Below are 15,396 nucleotides of genomic sequence, written 5' to 3' on the forward strand. Positions count from 1 at the left end.
TACTTCCTGCTATATGCTGATCTGCATGCCGATAGATGTCTTCCTTCCCATGCCGACCTGCACTGCAACCTTTGCACTAACCTCAAAAACCGCTAATCCTTTAAATTACTATCCTCCATAAGTGTCTGTACTACTTTTGAATTGTAATGTTTTTGACTAAAACATGGAGTCTGTGTGAAAAGCATCTTGGGTGCGCATAGAGCAGCAATGGACATTTTCTTCCTCAGTGAGATCTGCATTTAATGTGAAGTTTGAACACTGTTTCACTGGCAAACATGTTTTCATCGATGCCCACTGCTTATATTGTTCTACATTGCTTCAAGGATTGTTTTAAAGAAAGGTGTCGGCTGGTGCCTGATAAGGTTGCAGGAACTGAAGGAAGGTTATGCTTTCTTTAGCGCTCCGATGAGAAAGGGAAGTGTTTTCCTCTTGAGGTTGCCATGGGTCATTCGGCCAAGGATCCATGAGAACTGGCAACAGGTGGACTTGGAAAGCCAGAAAGTTCTGGAAAATGTCATTACGCATTTGTGTGATGCTTAAAACGGCAGGCACAGTAAACAGAAAGAAAAGCTTTTGGGGAAGCGTGGACACACAGCTTTCCATTCCCATTGTAGGTAGAATCTCTTGTGCCTGGCCTGTTTTCAAAGCTTATCAGTGATTCTGGCTAAAATAAGGAGGTGTTCTGCAGTGACCTCAAAGGTGAAGTATTTTTAAACCATTTACTAATCATTAATTTATTTTCTTTGTTGCTTTTATTTTGGTATGTATGCTGATTAAGAATAAATGGGCATAAAGAGCCATTTTATAATCTAACTGATTGTGTGTCTGTGTGAATAATTGTCTTTCAGCATCCAAGGTTGTTGTTCAGTTAGTGTACTGGGGAGAAAAATAGGACGGTCATTTTTTGAAAAGCAAAACAATGTCCAAACAGTGTGTGTCTATTTCCAGGCAACACAGTGTACCAATGCTAGGGTGCACAGGAGTATTGATTGCTCTTTTTTCCCTACGAACTCTGCATGTCATGGCACTGTGTGACAAAGACCCCTGTCTGTGGGCTGGCCCCATCTGGGAACCACTGGAGCCTTGGAAGTCAGAGGGAGTTAGAACTCAGTAAAACCATAGGCTAGAGAGAGATGGACGCCTCCTCCAGCTGGATCCACACCAGCACCAACGAAAATCAACATGATCCCTCTAAATGAGCAAAATTGCAACAGTTACTAACCCCAGGCAATGGTGCCCAAGAAATCAGCAATACGACTTTGCAGGAGCCACTCAATGTGTGGGGTCCTTGCAAGTACATTGCATCCACTTCAGCGTGTGCCTAAATGGGGGGAAAACGTGTCTCCCTTACAAGTGTTAGAACATCCAAACATTATTGGCCGACTTCGACAAACATAGTGGGAGGCACAATGTTACCATTCAGATACAACAAAGGCACTCTTAAGAGAAAGGTGCCCATCCGAAACTTACCAGAACATTTTCAAACAAGTAAACTACACAGTGGAGCCAGAGAGCGCCTGTCTGATCCAAGACCGTTTCAAAACCAAAATGGCAGCTGGCCTCAATATAACCATATGACAGCACCTCTGACAGTCACAGGACCCTGAGCACATGGACACATTAGGTAATAGACAATTCTTTGTTGTTCAGGTGTAAGAAATGTAGTAGAGCAGTGCCCAAGGGGAGGAGGGACTGGACTTTAAAAGACAGCCACCCCAGTCAAAAAGGGTCTTTCAATGGGAAAGGAGGCAGAAGGTGTGCAGCAGAACTGTCCAAACGTGGACCCACAAGAGTCCAAGATAGAAAGCTGTGACAGTGGAGAGCTGAAGTAAAGAGGCCCCGATGTGGTAGGTTAAGAGAATGATGGGATAGTTAGGAGGAGCGATCTGGTTAGCGAGAGAGTTCGTGGGTAAGGTGGGGAGGAGTGATAGGGTGGAAGAGGAAGGAGACATCTGGTTAGAGGGAGAATAAGTGGCTAAGTAGGAATTTAGTAATACTATGAAATGGGAGGGAGACCATCTCTCCCGTCAACTTCTGATAGAAGGATATCCTCTTGGAGGGGGAGGTGAGGATGCCATGGGAAAGTAAGCAAGAAAAATATTGGGCAGGAGAGAAAATCTACACAGCAGTGGTAGAATATGTGGAAGGCGACAGGGGAGGATAGAATGGTGTTTAAGGAAGAGTTGGAAGAGGGGGGAGAATTAGATTGAGAGGCTGAGAAGCAGTGGAAAGCATTGTTGGGAAGAGAAGGCAGAAGGATACCATAAGGGAATCCCGAAGTGATTGGCACAAGGTTAATAATATTGTTATGGTGAGTGAGGAAGAGGTTTAGCTGCTAAAGATAGAGCCAGCCCAATTGAGACCTAGATGCAGAGAAGAATTTACTAGATAGTAAGAATAGCAAGGTTCCTTAAAACCATGTTGGTCCAGAGGAAAGTCAAGAAGACGCAGAAGGTTTGAGATAGTGTTGCTACTGCGGGGAGCAGAAAGGACAGCCTAGGGCTGTGCAGAAGAGAGGAGGGCACAGAAGAAGCTATCAAGTGCATTAGGTGGTAAGTGAGAGGAGGGCCATGCATCTGCATCAAATACCACTAGGGGTAGTGAAAATGAATGTCATGTTGACATTTAACACCCAGCGGAAAGGAAGCACTGAATCTGCCACCGGGAGAAGCACCAGAGAAAGACAATGGCGGCAGGGGTCTGGCAGACCCCTGAAAAATCAGTCTTCCCGAGAGCTGCGAGTCTGCAGCAGAGGACCTCCTATGTTCCAGGGATAGAATCAAAATATCAGGACATTGGGCCTCATTATAGGTTTGCCGGTCCGGTAACAACGGTACCAGTAAGCTTGCTGGTACTGTTGTTACCGGACCAGCAAACTACATGCTCTGCTCGTGGGTGCCTTCCCGCCCACCAGGTCTGACATAGCGTCCGTATCCGACCTCCCAATTCCCATTTGAGCCCGATATGGCCCAAATAGGAATGGGGAGCATTTTTTTCCAGCGCCCGCGAATGGGCAATTACCGGGTACCGCGGGGCCGTAATGACCCAGTTATTGCCCATTTGCAGGCGCAGAAAAAAAAATGATAGCGGCAGCCGTGCCTGTTATACCGGCATGGCTAATGCCGGTATTTTAATGAGCCCCATTCTCTTCCTGGGTACACATAGAGTAGAAGAGTATCCCTCCTTAAGAAGGAAAGACTTTAAAGGGGGGGCTCAACACGAGCTTGGCAGTATATATTAAAAGTGTTGGTAACGGAGTTAACACTACTTTTACTATGCCACCAAATAAGGAGTTGCCGCTAATTCCACTGGTGGAATTAGCCCTGGTGGGATTACCGCCGGCAGAATTATTACCAACATCTGGCCGAAATAGTCCCTGGCGAAATTACCGGCGATAGTGAAAATGGTATTTCTGCTGGATCAGAAGCCAAAATACTGCAGAAAAACCTCTGAAAATGGACGGTAATTCCACCCACAACACAGTGCAGTTACCTCCATCTAAAAGGTGGCAGTAACTGCATACATGTGATAGAAAACAAGTTACAGGTGCACCCAAACCACTCTGAAGGAGTACAAAAGGCCTGCACCTGACCCAAACACACGTTCCAATACCATACTGCCACTAGCTGTCGCTAACTGGGACAATCAGCTCCTCCTGCTGCACATTGAGCTGCATAGGCACGAACAGCAGCATAGGGCACAGGGTGCAGAGAGGAGGCGGAGGAGGAGATGCCATGCAAGGTGAGGCCACGTTCCCTGTGTCAGGCCTTCACCCTGTGCATCAACGGATATCTAGCTGATTATTCTGCTGCGGCTGAACATGGAGACCATTGTAGAGCTACACTCCCAGATACGTGACAACATACAGTACAGGATTAACATAAGAACTGTCTTAACCCTGCTGCTGAAGCTTTTGCCAGTCCTTCATTTCCTTGCAACTGGTACATACCAGCATACTGTGGGCATGCTGCATGGCATGTCCCAGCCACATTTTCGTATGTACTTGTGCAGTTGCTCGAAGCACTCCTGTGCCATGCCTCCCGGCACATCTCACTGCCCACCCCACCAGCACAGGTTAATGCCACAAAGGCACGTTTCTATGCAGCATCCCACCTTCTAAATCTAATTGCCGCTCTAAACTGCACCCATGTGGTGTGGATCTCCCTCCAGACGTCCAAATTGGCATATTGCAACAGGAAGCAGTATCACTCCATGAATGTCCAGGTCACCTGCAATGCTAACCTCATGACAACCAGGCACAAGAGCAGCGTGCCTAGAATTAGAGGATGAAACTGATGCTAGTGAACCACACAATGGAGTTAAGAGAGGTTTTGGATCCCCCTGCTTCAGCCCAGCCCTCTACATAGCCCACAGCCCATTGCACATAATTCTCTCGATGATATATGGTGGAGGCTGGACACGATAGAGCGACAACAGATCAACCTGGATACCCAAGTGTAACCTCTGAAAGCAATCTAACTTTGTGCAGGACGCTTCATAGAGGATTGTGAGGTCGCTGGACCTGGAGCGATGGCAATCATTAGTGGCAACTGATTCCCTGACTGTCGTGAGACAGGGTGTGAGAGAGCTGACTGAGGGCATATCAGCATTTGCTGAGTCAATCCAGGCCAGCATATTCCTGACACTCCAGCACATCCGGGGGCCAGTGTCTGAACTGTCCACCTCAGTGGCCCGCACAGAGTGATCTTTAGCTGCCAGCTCACAGTGCCGGTCCATGAGAAATGTTTCCCCCGAACTCCATCACTTGCCCCTCCCCCCCACCTCTAGAACTGCCTGGCAAGGGCAAGAGGACAAGAAAATGATTGTCACCACATTACACTTTTTTCACCAGGCACAGGGGTGGTGGATGGATAAGGGTGTTGTGGATTGGGAGGTGGGTGGGGATGGGTGTTGGGGATGGGGAGTTAGGTGGGCATGGGTGTTGGGGATGGGGAGGTGAGTGGGTATGGGTGTTGGGGATGGATGTTTTTGATACTGCACAAATGAATACTTTTTCACTTGGGGCAATGATAGGACACTCCATTTTGTGGGAATGTGATGTATTCAAGGTGTGGGTATATACAAAGGTAAGCAGCAGTTGATTATCAATGTGTTCAGAAATAATCCCCTCACTGTGTGGTAGCACTGCACCTGCAGGGATTGAGTCGCTGTCTTTCCGGGGAAGCATGCCCTCATCAGGGGAGAGGTGGACATTTCGCCTGAGGCAGATTTTATGCAGCATGGCAAAGACAAGAATTATCTGTCCAACCTTCTCTGGCCTCTACATCCGGGGTCCTCCCTAAAGAGTCTATAAAACAAAAGCCACATGTGTTCTCCCTCTTAGTTTAAAAGAGCTATCTACGGTACTCCCTAAATGACTCATTCATGGGGTGAGTGACCAAGAACAATTAAAATAAGACCTAAAAGTCTGGAACTAAACATTCAGGTAGGGATTTTGTATTCCTTTATTACACCCTCCCCCAAGTGTGTAACTTGTGTACCATGAATCACTCCATACAATGTGCATAATGTTAGGCACATCAAATAAAAGTAAGATTTGCTTTCATGCAGTATCCGTTTCTCATAGTAAAAAGGTTATCTGTTAGTGTAGTGTCATCTTCCTCAGGACCAGATAACAGGGTGTCAATTCTTCTGGGGTCAAATATGAGAAACCTCATTTTTATTCTCATCCACTGATTCAGTGTTTACCTAATAAAGGGACAACTATGAGGGAGATAAATTATTTTTTATCATTCCTTATGCTCCATTATACCAACTGTTAACATGAGTAAGTATGTAACTTGGTCATAATTGTGTGGAAGCAGTCTTACCTGCCCTCACTGCAATACTCGATTTTTGTTCACTTCATGTTGTGGTCATAGGTTGCTCCCAATCTGTAGTCCAGGCATAAAGTTGCATAGTCAGGGTGTCTTAAACCTGCACAGGAGAGTGGGCGTACATGCTCAGTCCCAGTGTTAGAAAACTGCGACTCAGGCTAATCTCTGAAATCGCCTACACGCCACCTATTGGTAAAGGTTCTCACCTGTTTGCGGTTTGCTCAAAACATGCAGATTTTCACCCAAGGAGACAACCGTTCTTCTCCAGTAGGCATCTCTGTCTCGAGCAATGCTGCACATTTACGTTTTCATACAATTAGTCACCAGTAGTGTGTGTCATGGCAGACGTGACTTGTACGCCGGTTTCTCATAAGAAATCGTACGCCCATCATGTAATAGAAGTTGTGCCACCAAACCTTCCATTACTAATGTTGGATCTTATGTCTTGTCCGTGTTAGTGTGCCTATTCGTGTTGTAACTACTGTTGTAAATAGTTTGTTAGATATCTGTTGTTCTTAGGGAATGCCCCTCAATATTGAAGCATCAAATGTGCACGTTTTTCTTTATTTACCTTGCTATCCCCACTTGAGTTGATCAGGGATATGTACTCAAGGCACTGTATACAACCATCTATTTCTTTTATTTCTTACGGGATCTCGGGCATTATCTGGGCATCACAGCCAGGTCATGACACTGGATCTCTTAGCTTAAGCCCTTGAAATAAGTCTTTAGTCTGAAGACCCCTGTTGTTCTTTGCACAGAAGCATCACCACCAGATCTGCTTTTCTTCTCAGTAGTTGAATCTTTTTCAAGTACTGTCCAAGTCAGATCATTAGCTTGGTGACCTTCCTGTATGAAATGTTCCATCAGAAGAGCTGGCAGGTTTTTTGTCCTAATGCATGACTTACGTTCAATGATTCTTGTTTTGACAGTCCTTGTAGTCATGCCTACATACTTAAGTTTGCAGGGGCAAGTTATCATGTAAATAAGACACATTGGGCCTCATTGCGGGTCCAGCGGTAACCCTGCCGGTGCTACAGGCGGGTTGCCGCCAGACCCGTAAATATTTACCAGCACCTGGAGATTACAACCCCGGCGGCCCAGAAAGTCAGGCACCAGTAAAATGTATGTCCCCATTCCTATAGAGTCCCACGGGACACTATGGGAGTGGGGACACGAAGAACCGGCACCGTTGCTAATGCTGCCGGTGCTTTTGTGACCGGTCTGCCTACCGTGGCCGCTGTGCCCGGCAGAGTCAGACCTGTCGGGCACGGCAGCTCTGGCGGGCAGACCTGTGTTATGCCAGTCTGGAAACAACAGTGCCAGTAAGCTTACCGGCACCCTTGTTTCCAGACCAGCAAGGTCGTAATGAGGCCCATTGAGTTACAGTTGGTCAATTGTTTTTGTATCCATGGCGACTTCCATCTGATGTCAATCATTTTAGTTCTTTTTTTGGGGCATAAACAGTGCATATTCTGCATGGTACATGTCCTGTGATGTCCCGAACACTCCATAATTCCCGTTGGTTGGGTTCATTGTTGTTTGTCACTTCATCTCTCTGTGCTACATGAACTACCATGTCCCTTATATCATGTCTCAGTTTCAATGCGAATTGGTGCCTCTGCAGGGGAACCTTTCCAGTATTCAAAATTGGCCATAATCTTATAATCTCTTTCTGGAGCTTATTAAGGAGCGCTGAGTAGCTGAAGACCACTGTAATTTTCTCAGGCTGCGGCTCTTTAGGCTTCTGTTCTAAAGTGATTTATCTTGGAATGTTCTGGACATGCTTGGAGGCCTGTCTCAAGATATATTTAGGGTATCCCTTCTTGGCTAACTGGCCAGTGATGGATTTTGCCTGTTATTTGTATTCTCTCATCTCTGAACATGACCTCCTATATCCGAGATACTGTCCAAATGGTATGTTTTCTCGTAAAGTTCTTTGATGGTAATTACTAAAGTGTAAGAGGGCATTCCGATCTGTCATAATGAGGTTGCGGTTTAATTACAATACACATCGGCATGCGGTCAGTGATTCACATATATTAGATTTTAGAAGTACGGTCCGACAGTCCGACAGACGAGTATGTTTGTTTACTTTCAGTAAACCGTAATACTTGCCTGGTTGCGCCATGTCCCGGCCCCTGCTGTACAAGCGAGGGTGGGACGGGAGACGGCTGAGTCATAACACACCCACGGGAGCGTCAGACTCAACATGGCAACAGTTAAAAGCCAGTGTTGTGTGGACGCGTGCGCGTCCTTTACAGCACGACTGTTACACACTGAGCACGAAGGTAAGCGGAACCTCTGAGTGTTTGTGACTCTTGGGAAAGTATTTAAATACATATGATGACTAAGATCCAAGCGTCCATAACCCTATACTTTGATCTCCTTTTTTAAAAAGGCAAAGACTTTTTGCAAACTTGCTAGCACTGAACTGCGCGTGAACTTAACACGCCAACGTGCAAGTAAGCCATTATTTTATACCTTCCATTTAACATTATCTAGAGGACAATTGGGTGATTATGTGGCTAACTGTTTATATATCCCATTCTAGGGACGGTTTAGCTTTTGGACCAGGTTTGGTTCATAAGATTCAACAAGAGTGCCAGAATTGAGGTATTGACTCCAAGCACTATATGAATAAGCTTCTAGCTATAAATTATGACAATGAATGATTCTCCGTTTACTTTTTGATGATTTTGCTTGTTTTGTTTTTTTGTTTTTCTGTTTATTTATTTGTTGAAACATCTTGAAAACTTCAATGGGAACCTTGGTATGTAATATGCTTATTAATATTATATACATGTATTCTATGTTTTGAAAAGGTGAATATTATTGTTTGTGAACAAGGGAGCACAGCCCTGATGAAGGAGATTGATATTCTCCGAAATGCATTGGTAACATTAAAAAGCTTCCCTTCTGTTGTACATCCGTCCATTATGGTGGTCTACTCTCTTCCATATAAAGATTATGATTGAATACATAGGAATTGTATGATCCACCTTATGAAAGGCGCAAGCACAAAAGTGTGCACACATTATTATTTGCTATAAACAGCATAAATTGGATTGTAAACCTATATGCACAGTTTTGTTCTATAAAATGAAGTAACCTCTTTTAGGGGTAGAAGAGAGAGAGCAACCGTCTAGCAGGGTGTGACTCACTCTGCTTTTTTTGCATTTGGATTGTATTTAGACTCAAGTGTCTCTGGGTCATTCTCGGCGGTTTGCACCTCAAAATATCATTCACTTAGCATTTTTATTTTTATTTACTAAGATTATATGAAGAACTTTGAGAAATAGGTGGTACCCGCCATCTTGGCTTTTTAAGTCTAAAAGACAACCCCGTGTCACTGCACTGAAGGTGCTGTGTAACACACATGAAAATGATGCTCATGGAGTAGGTGAGGCTCCAGAGCCCAAGGTCACACAAATGGTAAAAACATACACAGCAAAACACAAGTAAGAGTGGGAAAAAGGCTCACAGTCTTACCAGGTGAAAAAAAGAAACCCTAGAAATCCAGTAAAGCCGCTGAGGGACTCATTAGGTAAGGGAAATCAGCCATTTATGAAAATTCTCCCTAACATCAGTCTGATATTTTCCCACTCTAATCACTTATGGTTGAATTCCAGGAACATTCTTTGATCATGATTTTTTTATTAAGAATCATTATTCTTTGACTGGTTTGTGTTGTCATTCTGTCTCAACTTGATTACAATGCTTTTATGTGCGTCTGACATAGCTGCCAAAACAATTAAAACGCTGTAGCTTGTACAGAATAGAGTGGCCATTGTTCTTACTAAGACCAAGCCCAAATGATTATGTAAAGCGTGTTTTGTGGCAGTTACACTGGCTTACAGTCAAATAGCACCTTGTATGTATTGTCTATGGTCAGAACCAACATGAATGAGGCAACTGAATACCTGCCGTACTACCAACCCATCAGACATTTAGGCTAATTGAACTGGTGGCAATAAGCAGACACCAAAAGTAGAATGGGGTACGCCATTCAGTTTCAAGGATAGGCACCATTCATCGGAAAAGCTTTCCTTTCTACTTCACATCTGTTGGTGATCGTTATCGATTTATGTGGCAAAGAACACGTTCTAGTTCAGCAAAAACTTTTCTCACAGCTGATCACTTACTCTTATCCATAACCTCCACCTATCCTGCTCCTCTTCCCCCACTCCGTGTGCTGAATTTTTCATGTACTCTGACTTGTGCAACTTTGACACTTCTCGTTTTATCTCATTTTTCTTTGGCATAAAGCACTCTATAAATAAAATACAAATAATGCTAATATATACTGCACTCTTCCACCTATGGTCGATGTCTCCTGTCTTACCCCACTATCTTCTTGTGCTTTTTCATTATCAGTGAGGGTATCATCGATGCACTCTCTATACCTGTCCTCACCTTTCCTTCCCTTGCTTTAAGCACCTACAAATTGGCAGAACCCTTCTCTGAGAGTCTCTTGCAATTCTCTACAAAACTGAAAGGTGCCAAAAAAAGTCACAGTCCTGCTCTGACTTTTACTGCTTGATCTACAAATTCTTTCTATGATCTTGGTTTATTCAAGACGACACAACTCTATTATCAGTCCCTTACCACGCCCTTGTTCCCTCAACCTTGCCATCTTGGCATTCCATGCTAGTGAACTTGTCCTTAACAGTTTGCATTTGACGTTGCTTTTTACTTTGTCAGAAATGTACCATCTTTGCTCATCCTATTCCCCGGCTTGTGCTGTGCCCTTCACCAAATCAATTCCTTCTCTTGTCTCTTGATTTTGTGCTACGTTTACCCGTCTTCTTATGACTAACTTGTCTCTCCACTTGTAATCCGCAAAACCCGCTGCTACTCATCCTCTACATACGGCACTGAGATCTCACAATGTTTCCCTTTCTCCTGGCCTCCCTCTTTAACTCTCCTTTCTCTTTCATAAGTACCCGGTGAGAGACAATGAGATTGTTACAAACAATGTGATTGGCCCTTCCCAGGTTGTTATATGGCTCGGTAAAACGTACCTGAATGCTCTGTACGGAGCGCTGAGTCCCGGAGATCCATCCCTTTCTTCCCCAGCTGCCATGGAAAGGCTATGCGTAGCCCCTTCTCCCATTCCATGGTGGCCATTTTGTTTAATTTCCACACAAAAAAAATGTTAATGGCTGCCATGGAAATGGAGAAGGGACTACGGCTATTTTATTTTCATTTTTTTCTCGAGTTGAAAAATGGTTGCAAGGCTGTGTCTCAACTTGAAATATAATTGCTACTAGGGTACAATGTGCTGGGGTACTAATAGCAATAGAACCCTCAGAGGGGGGCATTACCGCCCTCACTTCGCTCGGGCTTCTAACTATTGCCCCAGGGGCATTACCTGACCGGTAATGCCCCCCTCCTCGGGTTCTATTGCTTCATTTAAACATGCCTCAGACCTGCCTGTTTTTGAAAATCACACTCTCTTAACCCAACCCTAGAATTATCATCCAATCTCTCTCGTTCCCTTTCTTTCAGGCGGCTGCTTACCCTCCACTCTCATCTTGAATTCAATTCACTCCTACATCCTCTATAGTCTGAATTCTGTTCTGCCCGGTGTATGTTGAAAGTCCTTTTATACTCACTGACTTTCTTAGCTCGGCTTGACACAACAAGCTTCCCTCTCTAAATATTGAATTTATTTGTAGCTTTGGACATGGATGATCACGCTTCACTTTGTCTCTCCCTTCTCTTGACATTTTGGGGTATGCTTTTTCCTGGTTTTCATCACACCTGTCTAAATCGCTCCTATTCTGTATCTTGTGGGAGTGACTCTTCTTTCCCCTTCACATAACGCTATTTTGTCCCACAAGGCTCAGTGCTTGCTCATCTCTTCTTTGCATCCTTTTAGATTTTAATGTATTAATGAAGCATTAGAACCTGCTCGGTAGGGGCTTACTGCTTTAAGTAAGTTGTCCTGAGCCAAAGGCAGGGGCGTCTAATGAGGGAGAAGGTCACTTAGCAAACAATAGAGTCCTACGGTAAGGGCTCTAACACTATTTGAGCTTGTTCAAGGGAGGAAAGGAAGCTTCACTTGGAGCTTCCCATGACAGGGCTTTCTCGTGTCTTTTTGTCCACTGACCAGGGTGTAGACATCATGCAGGGAAAGATAAAATGCAGCGTTTGGGGGTGGTTAGAGCCTCCATTCTAAGCTTGCTCATATGATGACTGCTTCACTTGGGATCCTGATTCTCACACTAGTATTATCCTGCTCAGCTACATGTCAGTTTGGCTCCCGCTCTAATCACTTAAGGTCAAATTCCAAGAATACTCTTTGATCATGATTCCTCTAAAAAAAGTAGTCCTGTTGGTCTGGTCCGTGTTGTCGTCCTGTCTCAGCTTGATTACTATACTTTTATGTATGGCTATAATAGATGCCAACACAATTAAAGGGCAGCAGCTTGTTCAGAATAGAGTGGCCAGTCTTCTTGCTAGGCCCAAGCCCAAATGATTATGCAAAGCGTGTTTTGTGCCAGTTACACTGGCTTCCAGTTAAATAGCACCTTGTATGTATTGTGCATCATCAGCACCGACATGAATGAGGAAACTGAATACCCGCTGTTCTACCAACCCATCAGACCTTCAGGTTCGTTGAACCAGTGGCAACAAGCAGAAAGGACTAAGCCGTTCAGTTTTAAATATGGGCACCATTCTTTGGAACAGCTTTCTTTTTGACTTCACATCCTTTGGGGATCGTTATCAACTTCTGAGGCAAACAAAAATATTCCAGTTCCACAAAACACTGATGGAGACTTGTGCTTTGAACTTACATTGGAGAGGGATGTAGAGCACAATAAGAACCATTGAATAAATATAAAATGGTTAATGTATCACTATGGTTAAGCTATTAACTTCATTTAAATAAATTTAAAAAACACAGTACATCTATTTCTTTTTGCTAAATGGCTGCACCCCAGCTACGTGATTATCAGCACAACACTGCAATAGTTGCACTCATTTTTCACTTTTGTGGCTCATCACTTGATTTATTTTCTCCTCTGCTTTTTCTCACATCTGGTCACGTACACTTGTCCTTTACCCACACTTGCCCTGATCCTCTTCCCCTGCCCCTTCTCCTCAATTTTCCATGTGCTCTGACTTGTGCAATTTTGACACTTCTCCGTTTCTCTCATATATTCAACACTATGGGCCTCATTATAAGTTTGCTGGTCTGGTAACAATGGTAAACTTGCCGGTACCGTTTTTACGGGACTGGCAAACTACAAGTTCGGCTTGCGGGTGCCTTCCCACCCGCCAGGTCTGAGCTGGCGGGTGTACTGGCACCCGCGAGCAGAGCATGCCGGATGCACCGGCATCAGCTGTGTTTTTTTACTGTTTCTCTTCCCACTCCTGGCCTTCTTGGCTTTCACCCCCACACCAGGGTTTCTTTCGATTTCCCTCCCTACCCAGAGGCGCCTTGCCACCCACCTCTGGTTCCTCGGAAGCATACATACATACCTGTATCACAAGCAGTGCTCCCTTGGAGGGCTACGTACAGGCGCGTTAGAAATGCCATATCATATATGTGGAGCTGCTTGCGTGATTCCTCAACTGGACAGTGGTGGGCATCTCCTTCTGGTTCCCACTTAATCTGAGTGGAAGCTTGTGGGTGAGGCTCTACCTCGGCCCGCTGAGTTACTTTGGTCTTGCTTGGGCTGCCCCACCCTACATCTCTGGTTTTTACTTGCTGGACCGCGTCAGCACACATTGAGAAGAGAGAGATGCTCAGAGAGACACACTCTTAGTGTGGACCTCTGTGTGTGATGTCACATCTGGCATTCTGTCTCTTTGAGCATCACTCTCTCTCCTCTTTGTGTGCTGCCACATAGTTTAATTCAGGGAAGGGTGCATGGATTGATTGTTGATTGGTTCCTCATATGACGTGATTTCAGGAGGATAGTTTTTCGGTCGTTCTACTGTTTTCCCTAAAGAGGATGAAAAGAAGTTAATGTCAGAAGCTGAGCCAGCCATTGTTAAAGGGTTCTTACACATCTTAGTCCCTCCATACCCTATTAAGTTGTTAGTCTTTTGAGGGAAGGGATGGTAACTTAAGTCTCTCTCTGGATTTTTCCTGTCTCCTAAGGGGAGTCACCTACATACGGATCCAGCTTACTCTGTCCCCTAGGGGGTGTTAAGTGTACTGGGCTCACCTGCCTAGTACCAAAGGGAGTGGCTCGCCCTTGGGGAGAGGTGACACACTCCCTATATTTGTCACACCACCTTCTAACACTTTCTGTCTTTCTCAACTCATATTACTGCTTTTGCCTGTATCCTTCGGTTCCAATTTTATAATAGTTTTACAATATATCCCTTTCTTACTTTTCCCAAAACCTGGACCCTTATTCACACACTATTTTCTTGTCTTTACTACTGTTCCTCTCTTTCACCCAGTCTTCCTGCGTATGCTCTCACCACTGCAGTCAATGTTCAATTCCGCCATTTTATTTCATTTCCTTCATCCACCTCACCCTTGTGTATCTCCCTCCTGTTGCTGCTCTGAACTTCATCACTCATTCTTTGCTCTCATTCTCCCTCGTTGCTGTCACCATCTCGCTATTTGTTAAATGGCTCTCCTCCCCTACACAAGCCAACCTCTGCTGATTTTCTTTATTGGCCCAAAACATTGTCCTCGCTTCCCCACACTTACTATTTACGTATCTAAGTTAAATCACATCTACTTTCGTCTCCTCCATTTTAAATCGTTGTTCACTTATCCTGTATTACTCGTTACTTTTGCTTCCTGCTTTTAGTTATGTGTTCAGCATCTTGACGAAACCACTTTATACATTCAAATATATAAATAAATACACTTTGCAATGCATGCATGTATTGTTTTTACACATACAATGTGGTAAAGTGTTAGCCGTCAGACTCGTAGCTGAAGAACGTATACATATTGAGAACTGATATTATCTACAGTATAGTATGTTGTATGTTCATCAGACGACGTCAGTGTCTGTATTCTTCCCCTGCACGCTAAGTGCTCTTGTACACTTATCTATTGAAGATACTAGTTAGTGTGCATTACATTGCTGTGCGCATATAGATAACTCTAGATTATCGACAGTATAGTAAAGGTAAGTGTCTGCATTAGATAGTTGTTAAACGTCCTAATTCAAAAGATTTAAAAGCTGGCTGATTAAGAGATGGCAGGCTAGGACTATTTAAACATTTGTCGAATATTCAACTGCATCAGTGAGCTCAAGATATCTAACTCACGCAAGACATTTGAAGCTTTTCCATCACCTCTCTGGAGAAGCCCATTAAAGTAAGCAGAAGAGAGCTGTACCGGAGTATGGCAGGAAAAACTCTGAAAAACCCTTGGCAAAGCCAATAGATGTCACTTTGTAAAAAAGAAGTCAGCCAAGCTAGAAAGAAATATTTTTTAACAGTTCCCAACAGTTGTGTGAGTATCCACACAGAACAATATTATGCTACAATTACTGTGACAAGGCCAAAAATCTGGGCTTGTCAAGAGGGGGTGGGAACGCCTGTCAGCCAGGGTGCAAGGCCTACCAGGGATTGA

At 44.3% G+C, this 15,396-nt stretch overlaps 1 protein-coding gene across 1 annotated transcript in view; it reads left to right on the plus strand.

The window, feature by feature from the left end:
• Positions 1–15,396, plus strand: part of LOC138491539 (galactose-3-O-sulfotransferase 2-like) — a 328,549-nt gene that overhangs the window by 85,578 nt on the left and 227,575 nt on the right. The window lies entirely within an intron of this gene.

The sequence above is a fragment of the Ambystoma mexicanum genome, chromosome 10 (genome assembly GCF_040938575.1).
Source record: "Ambystoma mexicanum isolate Mex_15411 chromosome 10, UKY_AmexF1_1, whole genome shotgun sequence".
Classification (NCBI taxonomy): Eukaryota; Metazoa; Chordata; class Amphibia; order Caudata; family Ambystomatidae; genus Ambystoma; species Ambystoma mexicanum.